Source organism: Anastrepha obliqua, chromosome 5 (assembly GCF_027943255.1).
Source record: "Anastrepha obliqua isolate idAnaObli1 chromosome 5, idAnaObli1_1.0, whole genome shotgun sequence".
Classification (NCBI taxonomy): Eukaryota; Metazoa; Arthropoda; class Insecta; order Diptera; family Tephritidae; genus Anastrepha; species Anastrepha obliqua.
The window spans coordinates 97,017,429-97,034,983 of NC_072896.1; the positions used below are offsets into that span (position 1 = coordinate 97,017,429).

A 17,555-nucleotide genomic window follows, 5' to 3' on the forward strand; every position below is an offset into this window, starting at 1 on the left:
GCGGCCGTTGGGGCTAAAAGAGAATGCACGTGTCTACTACGGAAATAAGCGCCAAAAAGTAGGCACAAAAAAAACGTCAAAAAAATGGAAACCAAAATCGCCCCAAACAGTAGGCACCAGGGAAATATAACGCCAAAAAGTAGGCACCAAAAATATATTTCCTACAATTTTGCACCAACAAACAAACGCCAAAAAGTTGGCAGTGTTATTTCTCACTATAAATTAGCAACCATAAGAAAAAACTCCGGAAAAATAGCCTAAAGTGTATCTAAGATGAATTCATATCATATAAGGTATAGCTCTTTCTCTTTCCTTTTCCTCTACGTTATATCTTGTTTCTCTCTCGCGGAACGAAAATGCCCAAAACGTTGCATGGCCTTGAAATTTTACTCTCCATTCTCGCTCGTCCATCGACGCCTAAGAAGTTTCACTTCAAAAACCAAAAGTAGTGGATACTTTAAATATTATTATTAATACTACCTTTTTCAATTTAAATCACTGAATTCTTGTCATCTGTCCAAATGCACGCTAAATTATTTCATACTGGTTGGAATAATTAAAAAGCCAGACCTTAAACATCCAGCAAAAAAATGCGATTTTCTTCAGTTATTGACTCCTGCAATTTAACAAATTCATAATTAACTTTCTCGTAGGGCATCACTGTAAAACTCCGGGAAAATTGCTTAATTAGACGTACAGTAACGGATGAAGTTTTCCGTTTTTTTTCTCATTCTCGATTTTTTTTCCTCTTTTGTTTACACACTCAAATGGCAAGCAAAACTTTTACAGTATTTCAATTGTTGAGCGAATTAAGAAGTGCTCAAAATGGCACGCAAGTGGCGCTCGTGGAGCTGTGGAGTGCGCATGCAGAGGCGGCGGCAGCGGTAGCGGCTAGCACGACATTTGTTTGCACACTGAAAGTAACATTTAAATGCTCTCGGGCAATTTTTAACTTTATAACAGAGTTGATGTAAATTATGAGGATTTGAAAAAAAGCTAAAGGGCACAAAAAAAAGATGTGTAAGCGTTTGTGTGGGTACAGGGTAAGTTTTGGGTTTGATGTGACAGTTAGATACGTTTTTCGAAACTAAAACTTTAAATTAAGTAAAATTTGTGAAAAACTCAGTGTTATGTGTGTCTTACGTCCGTTGAAAAGTCGATGGAGGCGTCACTACGTAAATTTGTAAGCAGATACGCGGTATTTTTCACTGGTTTGCGGTATGTTTTTAAATATAACTCGAAAAGTTGTTAGAATTCGGCTATGAAACTTTCAGATAATGTTGAGCATAGTAGTGGATATTAATGAAAACGAAAACAATCTGAAGGAAAAAATTTCCAAAAATGACTTACAAAAAAATTATTTGAATAATAAGAAACTAATTTTTTTAAAGATATTTTTTTAATAAATTTTTGTTTTTGAAATTTTTTGAACACAAAAATGATATGTATTAAAAAACCCTTATATGAAAAAGGTTTTTTTTTATTTTTTGAAAAGAATTTGTTTTTTTTTGACACAAAAACGATATTAAAAAACACTCTTTTAAAAAATATGTTTTATCGTAAAACGTGAAAAAATATACAGGTATATAAAACGGCTGAAAAGCACCAAAGATATTTCACTTTAAAATATTTTATATTAAAATTTTCAAAAAAAATTTTTTTCAATTTTTTTAAAAAGAGTATTTGTTTCAACAGCAAAATAAAATTGAAAAATTCTTTTAAAAGGTATATTTTACTTGAATTTTAAAAAACAAAAAATAAGAAAATGCTGTAGAAAACCGAATATTTCAACTCAATTTAAAAATTTTCAGCGCTAAAAATATGTATGAATAAAAAATTTTCCAAAAATGAAATTACTTCAATAATTTTTCAATAAGAAACTAATAAATGTTACCGAAAAAACGAAATTTTTTTGAGGTATTATAATATTTTTAACACAAAATTGATATTAAAAAAAACCCTTTTAAAATTTATTTTTTATCGTAAAATATGAAAAAAAATTAAAAATGCTGGAAAGAACCGAAGATATTATACTTTAAAAAATTCTATACAAAAATTTTCAACACAAAATATTTATTTCAACAGCAAAATAAGATTGTAAAAATTCTTTTAAAAAGTATGTTTTACGTGAAAAATAAAAATATGAAAATGTTGAAGAAAACCGAAGATATTTCTCTTTAGAGAACTTTATTTAGAAATTTTCAGCGCTGAAAAAATTTATAAAAATATAAAATTTCGTTTTTCAAAACTTTTTTACCCTTACTTCTTATACTCTAGCCCATAAATGAGATAATATTCAGAAAAATTTACGACAATGTCCAAAATACTTGGTTCACTTGACATGGAATCGCACAATAGAAAGTGGTCTTTTCCATAACGATTTCGCAGACACCTGGAGTTACTTCAGCATTTTCCTTTTCAACATGTCCCTTTGTGGAAGGTCCGGAGAATGAGAGACCACATTATTTTTTACTCAATAATGTATTTAGAAGAATGCAGAACACGCTAGATGGCTAGACTCTCCTGATGCCGAAATAACTCAGACTTGCCTGCTTAATAAGATGAATGGCTTCAAATGGTTGGCGCATGACTATCATTCGGTAGTGCCCAGATTCGAAACCCCGGGTATCAAATGCTAAACGATAGAAAAATAGCAGCGATCGACTTCCGGGAGGCAATGAGAAACTTATAAGGGTATTTCTGTCATGAAAAAACTGCTCATAAACAACCCCATTTGTGGAAAACATCAACACGCACACAAAAAAGAAGCTCTGCCGAGAGTAAGCAGGAAGGTCTTTAAACCAGTCGTAGGTCTCTTGTGACTGAAACTTTTTCCTTACACTATGGGATCTTTTTTAAACCATCTTGCGGCTTTTATAAACGAGCTTAACTTCGCACTACCAAGCGTTGACTACCAAGTCTTTTTTTAGCTAATTCCTTACACTCACAAAGGCGATGTCTAATAGTTTCCTCATCTTCTGTTTAATAGCAGATTCTGGGAAGCTCATCTTTTTTAGAGTTTCTCGTTAAATTTCTTTGATCTGCCACCTAAATGAGGTTTCCATTGTATTCATGGGTCATTTCGGAGCTTATAACATTCTGTGACGACTACCCTGGTGAATAATACGCGGCTAAACATCCGTATATTTTCAGCAGCGAATATCACTGTTGAATGAAATTAATACAAATTCTTAGATGTGGTTAAGAGCGAAGATATTGATGACGAAGTCGAAGAACGTGCTGCTGATGATGGTACCGAGGTTCGAACTGGTGGTGAAGCCTTATGTCTGGTTTTCATCGAGTCAACTTCACTGGCATAAACAGCTGTCTCAACTGTCCCTTTCGTGTCTTATGAGTTTTCATTACATACCTCTTGATATGGAGATATGTAGATATACCCCCTCAACCTACAAACTGCATAGTACAAGTAGCATTGTCACTTTAGCCAACGGGAGATGGGTTAATAGTCTGACATGTAACGGTACAAAAAGAAGTTGACGAAAATGGCATACCACGCTCTCAAAAGAGTTACTTAATTGGTCAGAGAAAAATGTCTCTAAGTTAGTTGCGTTGATCTCAGGCTACTGTATCTCAGGTCAGCATACTCATTGACTGAAAGTACCTCATTTCGATTATTGCTGAAGCTGCAAGAATGAGTAGGAGGAAGAGTCTGTCAGAAGCCTTATTTGTCATTGTCCTGCGTGGCACGCCAATATATTTAGTTGTTTTGGCTCATCGGTTACGACGTTGAACTACCTGGTTATGTGGATAGGTAGGCGAAATGGTTGAAGTACCAGTCTCGCACTCCCCAAGCATTACTAAAGCCCGTTTTGATACCATTATGAGACCTCCAACGGATGTCTTCAGCTAATCAAAGCTGTTGACGTAATGGAGAAGGTTAATGGGATTTAGGTTGGAGCACTGCTCTAGGATAGAGAGAGAGAAGCACCCTTAATCGTCACTGAAAGGACCTCCTCTGTAAAATTCCCACAGCTTCTGCGATGGAGAGTAAATGGTAACCCTAGCTTTTCTACTTGTGTGCCGATCGTCTATGGACCGATGAACATAGCTACGAGTTTGGAAATTTAATGGCGCGGCGTCCCCAGAACTTTCTATGTCCTGCGTCTAAAGTACTGAGGCCACAGCACCTTCGAAATAGCACACGAAGAAATGGAGCTCCATCTTTTCTGCACTTTTCTGAGAAATGAGTTGCGCAATTTCCTTTTAACAACAGTCAGGTGGATGCCGTTGACCTGGTAGAAGGCCCCTGAGACCAGTTCAGTTCCCTTCTTGACAAGCTCATCAGCAATTTCACTTCCCTCCACGTTCCTATGTCCTGGAACACAGATCAGAGATATGTTACCTGCATACCCAAGAGATCTGATCTCCTCCTTATAGTAGGTGACTAGTTTGAATCTGCATCATGGCGTCGTCAGAGCCTCGATGGCGGCTTGACTCTCGGAAAAAATGTTAATATCTTTCTCGCTCCTACGTATTTTGCATGACTGCAGTGTCGCAAAGACTTCTGCCTGCAAAACACTAGCAGTATGCGCTGCGCTGCTCCGACTCCTGATTCCATCGTGGAGCCGTCAGTGAAGCCAGAGGTACCAGCGCTGGCACAGATTTTCTCCTCATTCCAATCCTGCTTACCTGGAAAGATTGCCCTGGCACGATCCCCAAATTCCAGTTTGCGGATAGAGAAATCTATACGAATTTCAGCGAAATGCGGTGTTAGTTGCTTAAATTGTCTACCATGTCACTTGAGATATTGCTTCCAGAGGTCAACCTTCTTTAGACTGATTTCACTTTGAGCAACGATGCCCTAATTTAAAATCGAGCATACAGCGGCACCCTGTAAAAGCTCTTCTATATAATGACAAATAAGAGTAAAATAGCAGAAATAAATGCATTTTTGAATTTTCAAATTTATGTGAACCATTTTCTGGGCCTAAATATGCGCAAGTCACACCTTAAAGCTATTCAGTGAAGTCAAAAGACGTGTAAGAGCCTGAACACATACACACATACGTTCCCATTACCACCTTAGCACAGCGGTTGAGCAACGAAAACTGACAGCTCGAGCTGTAAAACTGCCCCGGCTGACCGCACATAATGTGCGAATGCATAACTTTTTGCGGCTTACAAATTTGTCGACTAATTTAATAGTCCGAATGTACCAGCGCTGCCAATTTTTAATTAAACTACCCGCGAAACTAACCAATTTTCTAATTGTAGCCTGAAAGTTGAGTTACGAAAACATTTTTCCTCTCGTTGGTTTTTTTCTTTGTGTTGCTGATATTCTTGTTGTTAAAGTTAAAGCGAACATTTTACAATAAAGTTGTTGGTATATGTGGGGTATGTTGTTTTAAAATTTTCACACATTTGATTGCAGTCATGCGGGCGTAGGAGCGCAAACAGCAGGTTAGCTTTAATTAGCGCCACTCTGGAGCATTCCGAAACTTTAGCCGGTAACATTTAATGTACCTTTGGCTGAACTTGGCTGAAAAACATTAAAAATAAAAAAGTGTAAAGTTAGCTTATAGCGAATAATAGCTGCCACTGGTGCAAAAACTAGCGAAAGTCGCAGGTGGCATGAATTGGCGCTGTGGCAGCACCTGCTGTTTAAAAGGGCTGAGTTTTATGGTGCAACTTTTCATAGGTGGTGTTCACCTTGACTCCGGCCGGAATGTGGATAGTGGATTTATTGTTGTAGATGAAAAACAGTTTAAAGCACATCTTATAGGTATAGTATATGAATAATAGATACATGATTTTGTAACTCATGTAAGCATACAGAGTAGGATGGGTCAATTTGTATAAAATGTTTTTTCTCTATTTCGTACCTAGCGAAATATAATAAAAAAAAGTTTAATTAGCGCATAGCTCAAGTGTTAACCTTCCAGGAAAGCTGTTTCAAAAACTAGTGCCATACAAATTTACCTACCCTTCTCGCAGACATACTTACTTATGGTGTGCATTAGGCCGGGTCGATTTGTGGGGAGGCAAAAAAATCGCCCATTGCTCTGTGAAAATCATATTCTAGGGATCAAAATAAGAAACTTTGCCGAAGGAACCATACCTCTAAAACGAATTCTGATGTCCCCTAATTTGGGTCGAACTTTTTAGTTTCTTTTCTCATGTAAAGGCCAAAAATGGTGATATTTTGAAATGATTGTATGGGGAACCCCCCAGGGGAGTTCCAGAGGGTGTGCCACTGGCATGAGTGGATCGGCCGTCCAAAGTTAGTGGGGGTCGGTCATACATTTGGACTCGATTGGAGCACTCTAAATGGGTCAAAGTGGGATTTTTCGTTCGACCCAAATTGGGGGACATCAGAATTCGTTTTAGAGGTATGGTTCCTTCGGCAAAGTTTCTTATTTTGATCCCTAGAATACGATTTTCATAGAGCAATGAGCAATTTTTAAATCGACCCGCCCTAGTGTGCATGTATGTGTTACAAAATTATTCTATTACTCCTATACGCATAAGGGGAGCGAGTAGGACGCCCAGCAGACGTCGTTACCGAGGAATCAAAAATTCAGAAAGTCCACGACTTGATTCCCGTTGATCGATGAACGATGTGCGCGAAGTAAGAGTTGCCATAGGTGTTTCGACCGGAACGGCAATTCATATTAGGTGCGTAATTAAGTTCTCGCTGTTTTTCTTTTTTTTTTTTTGATAAAAATACTACTTTATTCTGAAAAAATGGTTACAAGTCATTTCAATCATTAAAAGTATTGCCCATCGCTGGCTACTACTTTTTCCCATATTTCTGGTAGATCTCGTATACCATCGCAGTAAAACTCTTTTGCGGCTATCCACGGATCAAGCCATTTTTTGATGTCTTCATATGAATCGAACTGCTGGTCAGTTAGACCATATGCCATCGATCGGAACAGGTGATAATCGGACGGCGAAAAATCTGGAGAATATGACGGGTGGGATCTTACCCCATTTCAGTGTTTCCAGGTAGGTTTTAACGGGTTTGGCAATGTGAGGCCGATCGTTGTCATGCTGTAGAATCACTTTTTCATGCCTCTACGCGTATCGCGGCCACTTCTCGCGCAGTGCTCGGCTCAATCGCATCAATTGAAGTCGATACCGATCCCCAGTGATGGTTTTGCTTGGTTCATAATAAATAACACCAACCCGGTCCCACCAAATACATAACATAACTTTCGCAGCGTGAATATTCGGCCGAGGCGACGACGTACTATAGAAGCATGACCGGACAGTCCCCGCCAGTGACTTTCTTTTCTTTGGATTGCTACACAGAATCCATTTTTCATCACCCGCCACGATGCGGTGAAGAAAACCCTTCCTTTTTCGCCTTTTTTGCAGCAGTTGTTCACAGGCGAAAAAACGACGTTCAACATCCTTTGGTTTTAACTCATAAGGAACTCAAGTCCCCTGTTTAAGCTTGGTGTATGGCGTTTAGGCTATGTTAGAATAGATTAGCACACACTGCTGGCGGCATCTATTGACAAACAGCCGGAACTTAGTTGCGCACCTAATAATTTACAAGATAAGTTCTCGATTTGTCAGGCCGATGGGTGGCGCGATTGCTCACAAGCAGCATTGAAGCGGATACGCCTGTTAACTTCGAATCAGTGTTTGGAGCAATTTAAGCGATATCCGAAGGATTTTTTGCGTCGAGTTGTCACCGTTGATGGATCCTGGATTCATCAAAAACTAAGCAACAATCTAAACAATGGATTTCTCCCGGTGAATCTGCTCCAAAGAACGTGAAGACAGTCCTATCGCTCGGAAAGGTCATCGCGACGATTTTTGGGATGCATCATCCTCATGGATTTTTTACAAAAAAAAGAACGGTAACTGGGAAATACTACAGTGAGTTATTGGACCGCTTTCGCAAGGCTTTAAGGAGACAGGGTCGCATTTGGCGAAGAAGAAGATGCTCTTTCACCACGATAACGCACCAGCCCTTTCATCCGGAGTTAACGCCGCCAAACTGCATGAATTGCGTTATGAATTGCTGCCACACCCCTCGCATTCACCTGATTTGGTTATGTTAGGTTAGGATAAAAGGCAGCCCTATCTTGGCGCTCACTTGGACAAATATTCAAAAATTCGTCCGTTGTGATGCCATACAGGGGAAAGGAGAAAGGAGAAGGAAGGGAAGAAGAAGCCTTGGGGTTTAGAGGATGATGATCATGCATCTACAATGACGCCGACGGTGGCTGATTTACGTTCGGAATCAGCCGCCATAAGCTACCGATAAACTTCACCAGGTTTGTGATATTTAAACCCGCTATAACCGCAGGCGTAGCGAAAAAATGACAGCGCAGATGTCGAAATTTTTGCCAGACGAAAGCAGGGCAGCTGAGAAGAAGGTGCTGAGATGATTTCACTTCGTCCTCAAGACAGCTTTTGCAGAACCGACTTGAGGCAATGCCAATTCTCACCGCATGGATACCTAACGGACAATGTCCCTTAAAGATACCCACCAAACTCGAGAGCTGGGGCTTTGTTAGCTTTAGGAGTTCCCTCGAGCGTCCCCAATCCACCCGTGGCCAGAAGGATCTCGCGACCTTGCACGTTTGCATGCTAGCTTAGCGCTCGCTGATTGACCCGAGCCTCATCTCTCCAGCAGCATCACCCGATATGGCTCCCTGTGACCTTTTCTTGTCCCTAACATGAAGAAATGGGTCGCGGGGAAAAAAATTGAGTTCAAACGAGGAAGTTATCGTCTAGACAGAGGCGTATTTCGGAGAATTCGACAAATCCTATTTTTTGGGAGAAGTGTATCTTGCTAAAACGATAGTCCCTTGAAAAATAAAAAATAAAAAAAAATTTTCAAAAAATTATGTCTTCATTTCTAACGCGGGTACTTATTGAACACCCCTCGTATAAGTAGGGCGTTTAATTCGATATGGTGTTAACTGGTTAATGGAAGTTTCTGTAAAAATGTTCAAAAATATTTACTTCAGAAAAGTTTCATTTTACTTTAATTTATATCTCAAATGTGTAACTCATTTCACAAACCACAAAAAATCACAAACTTAACGCCAACCAACTCAGAAAGAGACGCAGCGGACTCTTGCTTGCCAGTCGAATAGCAGGAGCTTGTCTAATCGATATTACTGCACATCATAAATGTCTATCCCAAAACTCTGTGGTGAATGGTGCAAGAATGTTTGCCTCTTTTCATATTATCTTATTTAGCACTACCTCAGGCACCTATACAAATGTATTTCCAGTAGAAGTGTATAAAATATTCTAACTGGCATGTTTTTCTGCTGCTGCTTACACTTCCTACCTGTTCGACTGTCCGACTTAGGGCAGCCTGAGTTGCTTTAATATTCCTTCAATTGTGGTGCAGAGTACCTTTAGATGGCCAGTTGAGTTGTCAGTGCGAAATCATTTATCATTACACCCCCAGATCCTCCACGTACTCGATTCACTCGTTGTGTTACTCATTCATAGACGCACCACATTCTTCAAAATGCAATTAAGGTTTGTCCATTGCTAGTTCACAACGTTTCCGTCATCTCACTACACTTTCTGCTTCTCCTGCTTTTATGTGTCTTTTGCTGTTTTTCATTTGTGCAAACATTTCATATTCGTTTGCTTGAATGCACAGGGCTTTAATTGTTTCGAATTTAATTTCGGTTTAGTCATTTCCTATTCAATCTTTTTTCCATTTCCTTTGTTTTAGATGAGTTATAAAGGAGAATAACTAGCAAACATTCCATTCATTTTTAATGAAAACCACAAACTGTGATGAATTTTCAGCATCTCGAGTTATTTTTGCATTTTGATATAGGACACTAGAAGCAAGATAAGTTGTAAGTTGTATTAAAAATTGTCCTCTAGTAAAATATTTTCAATTCATTTTGAGATTTTCTCAATTATGCAGAGTCAGCCAAGCCAAATAGACCGCACACACTTTCCTATGAAGTCAATGGTTGCCTTAATCAGAACATAGGCGAATTAGGTCAAACTGGCGCTAGGCCTAAAGATGTATGATATATCAGCACTGACTGTATATAATCTGGAAGCTGAAGTTTTAGGTGTTACCTCTAACAGCTCGTTGTTCTTCTTATTGCATACAAGTGCAATTGTAACCAAAGTGTAGAGCGAGCAGCAACAAAGTGCACAACACCCAAGTCGGCAGCACTTGGGTCGGAAGCAAGGAAATGTTGCTGACAGCACAAAGGCAATTGATTGGTAAATTTTTACCTTTGCTGCACCAATTGGCTTAGTGGAGTCTCATAGGATGCAATTAATGAAACTACATCAAGCGAATACCCCACTTTGAATAGCTACGAGATGCGCTGAAGTAATTTGCAAGCAGTCTTTGTTGGATTGCTGTCTTAGAAATCAGCACAGCAAATAACTGCTCAAAGCTTAACCATCTCTTAGACAAAATAGAAACTACACGGCCGAGAAAAAGAAAGACAAGGCTTCAAAAAAATAAGGCCCGACAATACAGCGTGAAGAAACCGCACACCACACTGTCACGCGAAGAGGATGCAATTCCGTCTCGTGGAGTATCTGTGGGTTAGAAGTACTCCATATTCGAAAATTTTGTTTGTTTACATTGCCGTTTAAATCGAAATGGCCTCATCAGACATGAAATGGCAGTTTAACATGTTTTGGTCTTCTTCCACCATTTGCAGGATCTTCTGGCAAAATTCCAAGCGAATCGGCAAGTCTGCTGCATTCAGTTTGTTAACCATTTGAATTTTGTAGGGAAATAAGTCTAAATCTGTGTGCATTATTGTTTGCAAAGACTGTCGGCTGACACCAAGTTGAGCAGATAAGCTTCTTGTTGAAACCCTTGGATTGCTTTGTATAGCTGCAGCTACAGCAGCGATCGTTTCCTCCGTACGAACTGGTGGGTTTCGATGATAAGGCCTTCTTGCGACTGTTCTTTGCTCAGCAAAATTATTCACCAGTCTCACCGCCAAACATCCGACTGTACTCTCTCTGTACCAAAACTACGGACTCCAGTGCGTGATAGCGGCGGACTATCCAAATTCTTGTTTGCGTGTCCCAGTTATCCATTTTAATAAATTTTAAAGATCAATCTGCAAATTAAAACAAAAATGGAACAGATAACTTAAAAAGAAAAAAAGTTATTCAACTTTTTTTTGGTAGCGGCTTTCATTAGGCACCCTGTACAACAATATCGGAAATCAAAAAAAATATTATGGCCATCAAAGCAAACAAGGCTCCAGGATGTGACCTTGTAACCGGCAAAGTCCTAAAAGAATTCCCATACGCAGGCTTAAAATACATCACGCAACTCGTGAATGCCATTCTGCGGACAAGTTATGTCCCAAGGCAATTCAAAATTGCAGAAATTATCCTTACCTCCAAGCCTGATAAACCAGTAGAAGCTGTTACTTTCTACATACCGATTAGTCTACTCCAAATCTTATCAAAAGTTTTTGAAAAAATTCTATTAGCGCAACTTAAGCCGAAAGTAATAGAAAACAAATTAATACCTGATCATCAGTTTGGCTTCCGCCAAGAGCACGCAACAACGGAACAAGTTCACCGAGTCTATAACACCATACGCAAAGCTCCAGAAGAAAAAAATTTTGCTCTGCGGCTTTCCTCGCTGCATCACAGGCATTCGATAAAGTTTGGCGCACCCAGGTTTACTGTATAAACATTGCCGCACAGTTACTATGACGTGTTACGCTCGTATCTCAATGAAAAGTACTTCAAAATCAAACTAGGAGACGAAATCATGGATTTAGCCCCGATATCTGCAGGTGTACCACAAGGAAGTGTTCTTGGCCCAGTATTATACATAATATTTACTGCGGATCTACCACTCTCAAAATTGGTTGAAACTGCAACTACTTACGTTGACGATACCGTCATTATATCTACTAGTCACAACAGTTTTTTTTTTTTTGGCGACATATTTTCTACAAGAAAATATTAAGAATATACAGAAATGGCCTAATAGATGGCGTTTACAGATAAACCCAACAAAGTCCACACAAGTTACATACAGCGGATAACGTGAAATATTTGTGTATGCACTTGGACAGACGCCTAACGTGGCAAAAACACATAATGACCTAACGCAAACAGCTCGGTCTTAAACTCACCTCTCTACAATGGCTTATGGGAAGAAACTCAGTGCTGTCTCTAGAAAACAAACTTCTTCTCTATAAAGCCGTAATTAAACCCATTTGGACTTACGGCATCCACGGCATACTATGGGGAGCGGCGACGAAAACGAACATTGACATCATAGAGAGTTTTCAGGCAAAGACACTGCGATTAATCACTGGAGATTCGATTTAGTCCAGCAGCGAGCTAATACGCAACAAAAAGAGGATAATTTCAATACGGAAAGAGATAAAACGATTCAGTGACAAATACAGCAGTCGTTTGTCGGGCCACTCAAATGCACTCCAATAATTCAACCAAACACCGACGTACCGCGTCTCAAACGGGTCACACCTCTTCAAATCATATAAACAAAGAAAAACAATAGTAATAAATAAATAAATAAATAATAATAATAAAATGTCACGGCTCTTACTTCATGCTTCAGTATGCTATTTCTAGAGCATATGGTGAGCAAATTCTAAAGGTGAACTTGGACTTCACCTATCTCGCGCTCTTCAAGATCGCCCTATTAGCTTAAGTTATTTAAATTGCTTATTGCTATTGCTTGTTTTTTTATTGTGTTAATTTAAAACGGTAAAATCCAAACTTGGAGTTCCGTTAAAAAAAAAATTTAAATGTTACTACACAGCAACTATAGTTATGCAATTTACTGGTTTTGTGAGAAAATTAAAAATCGTCCGTTATTTTTACAAAATGAATTCTGCGTATGAAAAATGATTTGAAGCAGTGTGCCCCTGTACGAGTACACCCTCTAAAGGTCCAAAAATGTAACGTGCATCTGCAGCAAAGTTTTTGAAGACAGTCATGAATAAATCCTTGCAACGGTAAACCGAAGTTTCAAATGTTGGCGACTTCCTTGGACGACGCACACTGGGGATTTTTGTACAGAGATGCGGAAAAAAGTATACATCCCAAAAAATATTTACATTTTTAGTACTAAAGAAGTTGTATATATTTGTGTATGAAAAGAACATGCCTAAAAACTATTTTTTAAAAAAATTAAAAAAAAAATTTTTTTTTAAATTCATAAATTTTAATTTTTTTTTTTTTTGTTTTTATTAATATAAGGCAGCAAATATTTACGCACAGGATACATGTAAGTTCATAATTCTGAATTACCCTCAAAATGTCAAAACAAAATTAAAAGTGTTTCGTTATCATTATGCACACACTAGAAAGCGTTAAGTTATTATCATTGCCAAAAAATAATCAGTGGCGCCTGGTGGCACCTGCAATTGATTAAAACTGAAAGAGACGTTATTAAGCAACACGTTGATACTAGTTTCTGACCGTAGGTAAATGTAGCTCAACTTGCAGATCCAAGAATATGAAGGAATATGATTTTTTTTTTCGTAAAATTAATTATAAATAGATAATCAAATGCTTTACAGCCTTTGTTCTTCCGGCTAAAATATATAAAAATATCGTACCCTAAATGAAAAATAAAAAATTGGAAGTCGGCTCAAGCAAAAAGAAAAAAAACCACCTTGGTAAAATTAATTATAAATAGATAATCAAATGCTTTACAGCCTTTGTTCTTCCGGCTAAAATATATAAAAATATCGTACCCTAAATGAAAAATAAAAAATTGGAAGTCGGCTCAAGCAAAAAGAAAAAAAACCACCTTGGGCTTTGAAGTTTTTTCTTAGTCAGTTCAATACTATAAAAAAATTATACTTTTGACATATCTATAAAAAAAAACTGTAAGTCGGAGTTTAGTAATTCTTTTTTATTTTATTGTTGGTTCTATTCTGGAATTTAGAAATACCATTAAACATTGCGTAGGTGGTATGTTGCAAATTTGACTTTTTTCCGCAAAATCCCCAGTGTGCGACGCTTAAAAAAAAAAGAATACCTCTCCAAAACAAGGGCAGGAGATCATTGATTTGTCTGTAACAAAGACGAACTTAGCGTAGCGCAATGTTGAATGAGTCTTAAAGAAAAGTTAACACGTGTTCAAGCCATCTTATATACATATATATAATTGGCGCGTACACCCTTTTTGGGTGTTTGCCGAGCTCCTCCTCCTATTTGTGCGTCTTGATGTTGTTCCACTAATGGAGGGGCCTACAGTTTTAAGCCGACTCTGAATGGCAGATATTTTTATGAGGAGCTTTTTCATGGCAGAAATACACGCGGAGGTTTGCCATTGCCTGCCGAGGGGCGACCGCTATTAGAAAAATGTTTTTCTTAATTCTAGTTATCCCCTCAGGTTTTATAAATCTTATCACAGTTTCATGATTTGCTAAGAGTTCCAGCTCTTATTCGATAAGTACCGTCCTGCAGTCTTAGTGGTCCATACATTTTTCGTAAAATTTTTCTTTGGAAGATCATTAACTAAGACTTATTTGCTGCAAAAACTCTGCTACTAATTGTCATTGACATATCCTTATTGGCTGATATTTTGATATTCAAAATAGGTAAATTCTTGAACACTCTCGAATGCATAGTCTTTGATAAGCAGGACATCATGCCTTGAACTGGAGCTGGACCGGACCATAAACTTCGTTTTTTCTGTATTAATTCTTAGCCAAGTAGTTCGTACTTTTTTTCTAGTTGTTTGAACGCACTCTGTAATTCACTTTTTGCCATGAAAAGTATATCATCTGCATATGCAGAAAGCTAGAACGGCCCATTTAGTCCCATTTGGATTTAGTTCGGTAATTGCTGCGTGCATGATCAAGTTAAATATCAATGTTGATAAGGCGTATGTTTAACTTCCGATATAATGGGAAAAGATTCAGAACACTCTCGTTGCACAATGACCTTCGCCGTGGTATTTATAAGCGTCATCATAGAAAACTCCATTAGCTTTAGCGGGATGCCTATAGACTGCAGCAATAATTTAGTATGCCTTCTGTCTATGCTGCCAAATGCTTGTTTAAAGTACACAAAAAAGCAGAAGACGTCAATTTCATATTCGTATAGCGTCTTGAAAGTTTGTGACTGCTTAGTTGGGTCTGAAACCTGCTTGGTAATCATCCAGAGTTTGTTCGGAATATTCGCGAACTTTTTCATTTAGTACGATAACTACAGCAGTTTGCTTTATCCCACGGCAGTCGGTTCTACGTAACCATTTCAGCACATTCCTCGTAAGGGGAATGTTTATGTTACAACAACAACAACAACATCCGTTTTTTTGAAGTGAAAACTTCTTTAGAATCGTTGGGAGTGATTTGAGGAAAAGTGAAACGAAAAAAACGACCTACTTGGCTACGAAGCGTTATATTATATGTTGATATAAAAGTAGCGACGAACTAAATAAAAATAACTTTTATTTTTTCTTGTGATTCGAACCGAGGATTTTGGATCGGAAGCTCACATTGCTAGTCGCCCGGCTACCGCGCCATGCTGTCGTTGTTGGCCTAAAAGTTATTTAGTTACGAAGCGTTATATTATATGTTGATATAAATAATTTTTGTGAGCGTGTAATTCTCAAAAGGGTTTATTAGGTTTATTATTTAAAATGTATTGACTAGGTAGTGTGGTTATCAGCTTAACATCTGATAGATCCTCCATCGGAGGACAACAAATGTTAAACTAATTTTTGGAAATGGGCGGAGTGTTTTAGGGGCGGCTTGCTCCTTCTCTGCCACGGGTTGACCCGGTATTACATTACCGCCGGGATTTCAGCCTTGAATAAATACAAGAAAAAATATACTAATACATTTAGCTTTGGTGGGAAGAGCCATAAATTTTTATGTGAATACATGTAGACGAAAATGGAATTTTTTTTTTTTTGAAATTTACATTGTAGGACATTTCTGATTATTTATTGAAAACAGTTTTTTGGCTTTTCTATTTTTGGTTTAGATACTGAAAGTCAGTTTAAGTGAATCGGTATAAATATTTCGTACATTAATTTTTGAAGTGAAAACTTCTTTAGAATCGTTGGGAGTGATTTGGGAAAAAGTGAAACGCATTACAACATATAAACGTAGCGACGAACTAAATAACTTTTAGGCCAGCACTGACAGTATGGCGCGATAGCCGAGCGGCTAGCAATGTGAGCTTCCGATCCAAAATTCTTAGTTCGAATCACAAGAAATAATTTTTTTTTTTTTTTTTTTTTTGAAATTTGCATTGTAGGACATTTCTGATTATTTATTGAAAACAGTTTTTTGGCTTTTCTATTTTTGGTTTAGATACTGAAAGTCAGTTTAAGTGAATCGGTATAAATATTTCGTACATTAATTTTTTTTTTGTGAGCGTGTAATTCTCAAAAGGTTTATTAGGTTTATTATTTAAAATGTATTGACTAGGTAGTGTGGTTATCAGCTTAACATCTGATAGATCCTCCATCGGAGGACAACAAATGTTAAACTAATTTTTGGAAATGGGCGAAGTGTTTTAGGGGCGGCTTGCTCCTTCTCTGCCACGGGTTGACCCGGTATTACATTACCGCCGGGATTTCAGCCTTGAATAAATACAAGAAAAAATGTACTAATACATTTAGCTTTGGTGGGAAGAGGCATACATTTTTATATGAATACAAGTGGACGAAAATGGAAGAAATTTGTAAGTCTGTTTCTTCGGTCCGTTTGGGTATTTTTTTTTGACAACATCGAAACCAAAGCATTTGTATCATATTTTATCTATCATAAGCCACTCGTATCATTTCGCACCCTAAATACAAAAGGGTCACAACTCAAAATTTTCCAAAACTGAGTTTTTTGCATAAATTAATTCAGAGTACACATTTCTAACTGCTGCAAATATTTCGTTCACATAACTATCTTCTTTAACTGGAAAAATACAGTTATGTCTATTTTTATGTCAAGTGTGTTGCTTTTGCACGATCAATTAAAGAGAATTATTTTTAGTTGCGTTAATGGGCTCAAGAACAGCTGATTACTTTTATTACACATAAAGAGTTTTATTTTGAGTTCTGCCTCTATAACTGTAAAAAGTGATAAATTTCGTGGTATATTATTTTGCATTGTGCCTCTTTAGTTGTGAAAAGTGAGTTCAATTAGGTTAGGGAACTTATAAAATTAAAACATTTTATCAGTTAAAAAGGCACAACTTAAGAAAATATCACTACTTAATCGAAAAAATTTCAGTTAAAGAGTCATAAATCAAAATTTTGTTTTATTTTCGCAAACATAAAATAAAATTGAGAAAAATATAGTAGAACCTTCTTCAATGTTGTATATTTTCATGATGGAACAATATTTTCTTTAAATATTACAATAATTTTTACATAAAACGTTTTTCGTCTCTCCTGAAAATCTTGGTATTTTGAGTTGTGACCCTTTTGTATTTAGGGTGCGATTTGTTGAAATTGAAAACATTGAGGATGAATAATGATAAAATGAAGAAAATAAAATATGAACTTTATAGCAATATTATAATGAACCTATAATTATCCCGCTCCTAATGCTGCTTTCGTCTTATTCTCTCTCAGTTTGTTTTACGGAAGGTTTCACTTCTAT

At 37.4% G+C, this 17,555-nt stretch overlaps 2 pseudogenes; both read left to right on the forward strand.

Annotated features, from left to right (window-relative positions):
* Positions 1-15,576: 15,576 nt before the first annotated feature.
* LOC129249549 (U2 spliceosomal RNA) lies at positions 15,577-15,763 on the forward strand (annotated as a pseudogene).
* Positions 15,764-16,359: 596 nt separating this feature from the next.
* LOC129249571 (U2 spliceosomal RNA) lies at positions 16,360-16,546 on the forward strand (annotated as a pseudogene).
* The last annotated feature ends 1,009 nt before the right edge of the window (positions 16,547-17,555 follow it).